Source organism: Colius striatus, chromosome 25 (genome assembly GCF_028858725.1).
Source record: "Colius striatus isolate bColStr4 chromosome 25, bColStr4.1.hap1, whole genome shotgun sequence".
Taxonomy (NCBI): Eukaryota; Metazoa; Chordata; class Aves; order Coliiformes; family Coliidae; genus Colius; species Colius striatus.
The window spans coordinates 3,902,591-3,911,764 of record NC_084783.1 but is presented as its reverse complement, the minus strand read 5'-3'; positions in this window follow the sequence as shown (position 1 = coordinate 3,911,764).

Below are 9,174 nucleotides of genomic sequence, written 5' to 3'. Positions count from 1 at the left end.
CCATTCTCTGTTCATTTGGGTTGGCACAGAAGCCAGAAACACTGCAGAACAGTCTTGGCAGATAACAAGCACATTTTGAAAGGATGAAATGTAACTTGATACAAGCTTCAAAGTTAAAAAAGAATGGATTTTCTGGTTTTAATGTTTCCATATGTTTATGGAAAGGGTACTTGCTTAGGTTAGTAACAAATGGGATATGGAATACCATTAATCCTCTTCAGAGTGTGTCATTCCTTCATGATTGCCTTCCCAAAATGCTTCAGTGTTCTTCTCCCCTGTTTTATTGACATTTTCCTACCCAGAGGAATTCAGTGGCAGCAGCTGATGTTTTGGGTGTTCTCTGATACCTGAGTTTTTCTGACTGTGCAGCCATGGTGCTCGTAAGCCGCAGCACGCCAGCTGACAGGAGAGCCCATGCAATGGCTGTAGCTGGCATCTCTTCTTGAGGAAACTGCACTTCATTTCTCACCTCAAGCCTCTAAGGTACATGTGTGTGTGTGTGTGTGTGTGTTGGGGGTTAAAGGGGGCAAACCAGAAAACTCTTTGGAAAATAAGATAAACCATATTTGGTCTCATGTTTAAGGTCAACCCTGCAAAACCAAACAACTCTCTATTCAGTTGTGCTGGACTGGTGGCCTTGCAGAGAGGAAGATGCCCACAGCCACTCTGTGAGTGGATTTAACAACCAGACCAACTGTTGCCTGCTGTGCAGCAAAGCAGCCTGGTACCCATGTTCCCCCTCCCTGGCACTGCACAGTGGGAGCTGGGGAGGGTTTATGGACTCTTTCACTGGGACTTTGGGCAGAGAGGAACCTCATGAAGCTCAACAAGGGCAAGTGCAGAGTCCTGCATCTGGGGAGGAACAGTCCCAGCACCAGGACAGGCTGGGGGTGACCTGCTGGAGAGCAGCTCCAGGAGAGAGACCTGGGAGTGCTGGTGAGCAGCAAATAAACATGAGCAGCAACATGCCCTCATGGGCAAGAGCCAATGGCATCCTGGGGGCATAAAAAAGTGTGGACAGTAGGTCAAGGGAGGTTCTGCTCCTCTTCCTCTGCCCTGGTGAGGCCTCATCTGGAGTCCTGTGGCCAGTTCTGGGCTCCCCAGCTCAAGAGAGACAGGGAATTGCTGGAGAGAGGCCAGTGCAGGGCCACCAAGATGATCAGGGTATGGGAACATCTCTATGAAGAGGAAAGGCTGTGGGACCTGGGGATTTTCAGCCTGGAGAAGGCTGAGGGGGAATCTCATCTACACTTACAAGTATTTAAAAGGTGGATGTTGAGGATGGGAGGGGCACTTCTGTTGTATCCAGCAACAGGACAAGGGGTGATGGGATGAAACTGAAACACAAACAGCTCCATTTAAACATAAGGAAAAACTCCTTCAGTGTTTCAGTGAGGGAGCCCTGGCCCAGGCTGCCCAGGGAGGCTGTGGAGGCTCCTTCCTTGGAGCTCTTCAAAACTCTCCTGGACACGTTCATGTGTGACCTGATCTAGGTGGGAGCTGCTTCTGCAGGGGGGTTGGACTGAATGACCTCTGCAGGGCCCTTCCAGCCCTCACCATGCTGGGATTGTGTGACTTGAGACAGAGGGCAGCTGTGCACCCCCTCTAATACTGGAAAGTTCTTTTTCTAGCAATACAAGTAAGTCTTTTTCCTAACATTAAGTAGAAATAGTTCAGCAGAGCTTGGCTAAAGTACCAGTGGAAGTCAGATTATCCATGCTGATAAGGAAGTTTGTTTTACCCCTGGGCAGTGTGTGTTTGTGGCTCAGGGCTGTTCTGTGCTTGCCCCATCCGTCTGGTCTGAAAAGAAAGGGGTTTGATTCTTTTGCTGTTTTGCATCCACTTGACTGCTAGGTAAGGGTCACCAGATGAATATCCAAGGATTGGAGGAAACACTTTCCAGGATGCCCCCTGTGAAAGGCAAGTGGCCTGGGCTCTTCTCCTCTTCAGGACTGAGCCAAGCCAGATAAATGTTTGATTGCGCTCGCAGTCATTTATTAGTCTCAGAGCAGCAATAAACATTACAGGGGTAAACCTGATTTGGTACATTTTAAAATACCCTTGAACAGATGGGGAACAGTAAAAGCCCAGCATCATTAGTTCTAGGTATTTGCAGTGTATGTGTGTCCCATTAGGGACTCCTGTCATGGCCAGGATAATAGCTTCTGTCTTCTCTGATGTTTTATGGGCCTGAAATTGTGCTTAAAACTGTAAAGAAAGAAAGCACTAGAACTCTTGGCAGGGTGCAGAACAGCTCGAGCTCGGGAATGTCTGCATCCCATTAATGGTGTCACTGACCCTTCTCCAGAGGGTCTGTCGGCTCGGCAGCCCGACTGTCATCCCTCCCTACCCTGGAACCTCACTAATTCGCCCAGACGTGTCCCGGCGTCCGTAGCGAGGCCTTGGAAGGTGCAGAGCAGCAGAAGATTTCATTCCTTTGATTTACAGTGGAGGAGGGCACTCCCACTAGCTCTTCATACCCTGGTGCTGATTTAAAGTGATGCTACGCAGCAGAACTGCTGGGGACCTCTTGTAAGCCACATCAAGCCTCGTCAGACGTTTCCCCTTCCATGTCTGTGATAAGGTCTTTAGTTGCTGAAACTCTGCAAACTTTAGGGACATCTATCATCCTAGGATTATTGAAGCCAGACTACTGTCAGAATAAATAAAACATGTTTCCCAGTGCAACTCTAATTATGATCTTTAGCCAGTTGTGTAATGTGCAGAACTTCATTTACAATCAATCTTCCCGTCGTTTGCATAACTGAAGGAGATTTCATCACTTGTGACTTAAGGACCAGGAAAAGTTCCTGTGGCTGAATAAATCCATAGTCTAGCCTGGGTGTGTTGGCATGGCAGGGGAGTGAAGGAGCAGAGCCCCTTTGTGCTGCCTTCCACAGAGGGCTCAGCTATCTCCAGTGTCACCTGGGAGCATTTATATATCATACACACATCTCTCTCCCCTCACGTTCTTTTTTGCAGAGACAGCTTAGGTTCTGCTCTGCATTTTAATGGTGAGTAGGCACAGCATCATCCCACAGACTCCAGAACTTTTGTTTCTCCTTCCAAACGAATAGCTGAGTTTCAGTAACACCACTTTGGCACTTTGCAGTTTCATATTTCAACTTCAGGGAGCTTCACAGAGAACTTTGCACAATTATTTCCTGGGGTGGGTATGATTTTTGACTGTTCCAACGTTGGATGTTCCATAAAACGAACATGAAACGTGCTTGGAAGCAGCTGCTGGTTTAGCTGTGCAACCTGAAATTAGCCTCAGATTGTAAGACAAAGGGTGAAGGTTTAGTGGTGGGGGCCTGCAGGAGGGCAGCAGTGTGTGTAGTTTGCAATGGAAAGCAGCAAAGCCGTTGGGCCACAAGTTTTTAGAAGGTTTTATAAGCTGTAGAGGGCAAATCAAAGGTTCTTGGCTTGGTCCCTGAGGCTTTGCAGTTGCTATTTCACACCCAGGCCCCTATCATGTAAAAGTACTTTATATGGTTTCTTAAAGAAACGAAAATGCTCTTTTTTTTTTGCTCATTTATGCAGGCTACCAGCCAGTCTGCTGCTGGCCACGCTCCTTCCCAGCTGAGCAATTCCTTTGCAGCCACTGCAGCTGCACTGCATTCACACTGGAGCACCCAGAGCTGAATGTAACCTTTTAGCTGAATTTCATGTTTTTGATGTCTTCTGATCACAGTGCTTTGAAAAATGTGCTGAAATGTATCTCCCCTGTGGTAATCTGCTGATTGTGACCAGGCCACTGATCTGTGCCTCCCTACAAAGTTTGCAATTAGCAGCTTTAAATGAATCCTTCTTTTCTTCCCTGGCTGTGGCCTGGGGTCTTGTTTAACCATGTGACCCTCCTTATGGATGCAGATTTACTCTTCAGCATTAGTGCCTTCAGGATAGTGGTTTACAAGTGGATTTACAAGGAATGTATGAATTTCACTGAGGTTTGGAAGAGAGAAAGTTGCCCTCCGGTGCAGTCAGCGTGTCGGGACCTTAATGTTGCACGCTCCAGGGTTCTCACATGGTGGAGGCTTCCTCCTGCCAAAACGTGTACTTGTTGTTCCTCAGGAATAAAATCAGAACATACACCATGGAAGGGGGAGCAGGTTTAGTCCTCCCATGAGCAGAGATGCTCTCCACGTACAAGCACGCACACGTTTGCCGCCGACTTGTGCAGCCTGGGGCAGCTCTCCTGGTACAGCCTTCCTCTGCTTTCTGTGCCAGGCTTTTCCCTGGGGCACTGGAGCCTTTCTGAAAGCCTGGTGTGTTCTGTTGCACTTAGGCTGTGGGTAAGAGGAGGAAGGAGGAGAGACCCGAATCCTTCCTGCGTTCCTTGGTAGCGTTAACCTAGAAACCACCCGTTGTACCATGAACGACTGTCAAAGCAAACCCTGATCCCAGGCCAGAGGTTCAGCAGGTTTTCAGCTGAAGGTTTATAGCTCCAAGTGGAGAACCTCCCATTTTCCCAGTGCAAAACAAGTTGTTACATTCCTTCTGAGGCTTTTTCAGGACAGCAATTAGGATTCGAGTGAATGACTCGCTGCCGCTTATCCAAGAGGCCTGACAGGATCTTCCTAGAAATGTGCTTTTCTGGAGGCAGGGATCTTTCACCTGCAAAGCCCAGAGGCTTTGGAGCAGCACAAAGCACTGCAGGTGGTGTGTCAGTCCAGTGCAGAGTCTGCTGTTAAACGTCTGTGTCGGTGTTTGGCTGAAATGGGGTATAACCACGTGCTGGAAGTGGCCGTGTGCTGATGTGCTCTGCTGACTCGCAGCCTTAAAATGGCAGCAGCCTGCCACCAGGTCTGCACTGCACCCTCTGCAAGGGGAACCTGCCAGTGCCTCTGAAGAAATAACATTCCTTTCTCCCCTGGTGATTTGTCCCGTTTGGGGGTTTACCAATGCAGCTTGTTTTGCTCTGGCAGCAGGAAGAGGGAGTGAGGAAGGAAGGGAGGGAGGGAGGGAGGGAAAAAGGAGGTGCTTCTGCTTTGTGGCTACAGAACAGTTTGCAAACAGGGTTGTGTTGTAGAACAACAGAAAAAGGAATTGCCATTAGGGCACGTGGCTTCTCCTGACCTGGGCAAACAGCCCTGGTAGGGACAGAACCTGTGCAGCACTGGCACAGCGGGTTCAGCCCGTGTGCAACCAAAGGAGTAAGCACAGAGCAAAGAGAACAGCTTGGTCCCAAAGCACCTGGAAAGGGACTGCCCTGAGGGGTGCTTCATCTCCTGCTGAGCAATCCACTGACTGTAAGGAGCCTGCTTCACCCAGGGCAAAATGACTGAAACTTAGGAGGTGCCTGAATTTGGCTGGCATGTTCCTACAATCATAAGAATAGGGGAATTGGAAGGGGATCTTCAGAGATCTCAGGTCTCACTCAGATCAGGTCACACAGGAACGTGTCCAGGTGGGTTTTGAAGCCCTCCAAGGAAGGAGCCTCCACACCCTCCCTGGGCAGCCTGGGCCAGGGCACTGAAATGATTTTTTCTTAAGTTTTAATGGAACCTTTTGTGTTCCAGCTTCATCCCATCACCTGTCACTGGAGACAACAGAAACAAGTGCTGCCCCAACCTGTTGACACCCATCAATTAGATATTTGTCAATGAGATCCCCCCTCAGTCTTCTCCAGGCTGAACAGCCCCAAGGTCCACAGCCTTTGCTCCAGTCCCCTCAGCATCTTGGTGTCCCTGCACTGGCCTCACTCCAGCAGTTCCCTGTCCCTCTGGAGCTGGGGAGCCCAGAACTGGCCCCAGGACTCCAGATGACGCCTCCCCAGGGCAGAGAAGAAAGGGAGCAGAACCTCCCTCACCCTGCTGCCCACACTCTGCTTGATGAGACAAACTCTGCATCAGGATTTCATGCAAAGATTACCTCTACCTGCAAAACCACACACTGAATTCTCCTTCATAGAGTCATAGAATGGTAGGGGTTGGAAGGGACCTTTAGAGATCATCTAGTCCAACCTTCAGCGTGAGAATCAAGCCTTTGACTTGTGGGTAAAGCTCTGTCCTGAGGCTCGGAAATGGCAGAGGCTGGTTCTGCACAGCACAGGAACCATGTGGGTAGTCGACTCTGGAGCCTACTAATCACAGCTGAAGCCAGTGGCTCACAACCTTGTATTTCTGTGTGAGTACAGCAGGAAAGAGCAGGATGAGCCTCATCCTTGTGTGGTTTCACACCTGGGATTGTTGCCTACCCTATGGCTGTTTTACTCTACACAAGTGCTCAGGAAATGTCTGCAGAAAACCCTTCAGATACTAAATCCCTTGTGACCCTTCCAGCACACGGCGCTGAAACCCAACCGTGGGATGTAGAAAGAAATATTTCCCTGCTCCTTATAGATAGAATATCAAATTCTCTGGACTTTGATTCGACAGAAGGGAAGGAAACATCTTGCTGTCTGATGTGCCTCTGTGATCTGCAATTTGATTTGCAATGGTGTCACCTCTTAAAAAAGTATGTCCCTGTTTGTTTCAATAAGGCTCAGAGTTCACAGAGTCACAGCATGGTGGGGATTGGAAGGGACCTTTAGAGCTCATCCAGTCCAACCCCCCTGCAGAAGCAGCTCCCACCTAGATCAGGTCACACAGGAACATGTCCAGGTGGGTCTTGAAGCCCTCCAAGGAAGGAGCCTCCACACCCTCCCTGGGCAGCCTGGGCCAGGGCTCCCTCACTCAAACACTCAAACAGTTTTTCCTTATGATCCAGTGGAACTGTTCATGTTGCAGCTTCATCCCATCACCCCTTGTCCTGTTGCTGGTGTTAACAGAAAAAAAGTGCTGCCCCAGCCTCCTGACACCCACCATTCAGAGATTTGTCAATATTAATGAGATCCTCCCTCAGTCTCCTCCAGGCTGAACAGCCCCAGGTCCCACAGCCTTTCCTCACAAGGAAGATGCTCCAGTCCCCTCAGCATCTTGGTGTCCCTGCACTGGCCTCTCTCCAGCAGTTCCCTGTCCCTCTTGAGCTGGGGAGCCCAGAACTGGCCACAGGACTCCAGATGAGGCCTCACCAGGGCAGAGCAGAGGGGGAGCAGAACCTCCCTTGATCTGCTGCCCACATTCTTCTTGATGCCCCCAGGCTGCCATTGGCTCTTGCCCATGAGGACACGTTGCTGCTCATGTTCAGTTTATTACCAGCCAGCACTCCCAGGTCTCTCTCTGCAGAGTTACTCCCCAGCAGGTCACCCCCAGCCTGTCCTGGTACAGGGGGTTGAGTGCTGATGGTGAATGTCCTGCAGAGGACACTTGCCCTGCTGTCCAGGCTTCGCTTTGGAAGGACAGAGAGTGGCTGCCGCTTCACTGGCTCCACCGCATCACCTTGGCACCACGGGAATCCTTCTTTGCTTCAGTGTGGCATGAAGCCAAACCTTGATTCTGGGAAAAATAACCGTAACAGAATGCTCTGTGTGGTTGCCAAAGTATCTCAGAGCAGCAGAAGATAATGCCTTGTAGAAATGAGAAGAATAGCTTGGAGCAGTCAGTGTTCGCTCGCTTTCTGGCATTTTAGAAGTTGCAGGGACGGGTAAAGAGAGTGAACTGGGAGGATGAGAAAGGAGTATCAGAAGTGAACCTCCTGCATGACAGCGAGCTGCTTTGCTCAGCCTGCTCAGCAGAGGTGGTGTCAAGAGGGTAATTCAGGTGCTTTTATCTGCCCTCTGGAAACAGGAGATCTTAAATGAGAGAACTGGTCACAAATTCCAAGCGAAAGATGAGAGTGTTTTCCCACTGCAAGCACAATTTGGAGCTCAGGTTCAAAATGGCACTGGAACTAGGGACTCTGTGGACCTCACAGGGTATTCTCTGAGGATAATGGGAATGTCAACAGGAACATGAAGTAGGAAGTGTGAGAGATCCCAACCTTTGTAGGCAAAAAGTCAGCTTATTTGTCGATCAAGGCAGGATCTGCTGTTGTGTGAGTTGTTCAGCCTCACACCTTCCTCTGAAGCCTCTAAGGGAGAATACAGAAGAAGCTGGATCTCGTCTGCCAGAGCAATTCCAGAAGACCTGGAAGACAACAACCAAGTGATAAGTAAACGCAACCTCCTCCCGCGTGCTCTCAGCTGGATCTGCTCTTCCAAGCCGCAGGTTGCTCGGTACGGAGCTGTTTGCAACACAGGCAGATGTGAACCCAACAGCCCGCTCCTGCGATGGCTCTTTGTTTGCTTCAGAGCAAAACTCCAATTCTCAGTTACAAGCAACTTTTTCATAACACGTGAGGAAGGCTGGGGGAGATGGAGCTGCTGTCTCAGGGGATCCCATCGCAGCTTTCTAGTGAGATCAAGTTGTTCCCACATAGCCCCATATGTGCTCAAGGTGAAGACGGCAGGAGACATAAATAATACTTAGGGTATGAGCTCATCATTTTGTCATATGCATGGCATATCTCCCTCAGTGGAGGAAGAAGGAAACCTGGCACCCGTCTGAAACGTCTCCTTGCCAATGCCTTAATGCAGTCAAGATTTACATTGTCTGCTGGGTCATGCACTTAAGCAGCCATTCAGATCCTCCCACACCCCAAACCAGCAGAGCTGTGAGTGGGTGAGAAATTCCAGAAGCAAACACAAACCTTGTATTGATGAGAAGTTTGTTAAGCAAACCAAACCGTTTTAAAAGCAGGGAACTTAAGAACAGAAGCAGGGTCCAGGTTGCACAGTGGAATTTCATCTGATAAAGCTGCACAGGCGAAACAATAAGAAAAGGGAGTCTTGTAAGGGAGGAAGTAACCCCCCGCCCCCGCCTCCCTGGCCATCTGTGTTCCTTCCCTGTGAACCAGGAGTAGTCAGAGGGGAGATTTCACCCTCTCCAATCTCTGGAGATCCAAGAGAGGAAAATTTATCAAGTTTCATCTTATGCACTTCATCTTTTGGTGCTATAGAAGAGGCAGAGTGGCAGCTGGCTCTCCAGACGTTTGATATTACCACCTATGGTATTAAACCCAGGTTAACTCAACAAATTATTTATCATTGTCTCGCTCCTCGAGCAAAACCAGTGTGGGGAATCGGTATCTTAGTGTTACATCTTTATGATTTATATGCTTTTAGCATGACAGGCCAATTTTGCAGGTCATACGCTGTTCATGTACACAGCTAGAGGGTATTTAACTGCACATGCACACCGGTTGTTTATTGCTGGTGAAAAATGCAAGAAGTGGTTAGACTAACATCTGTCA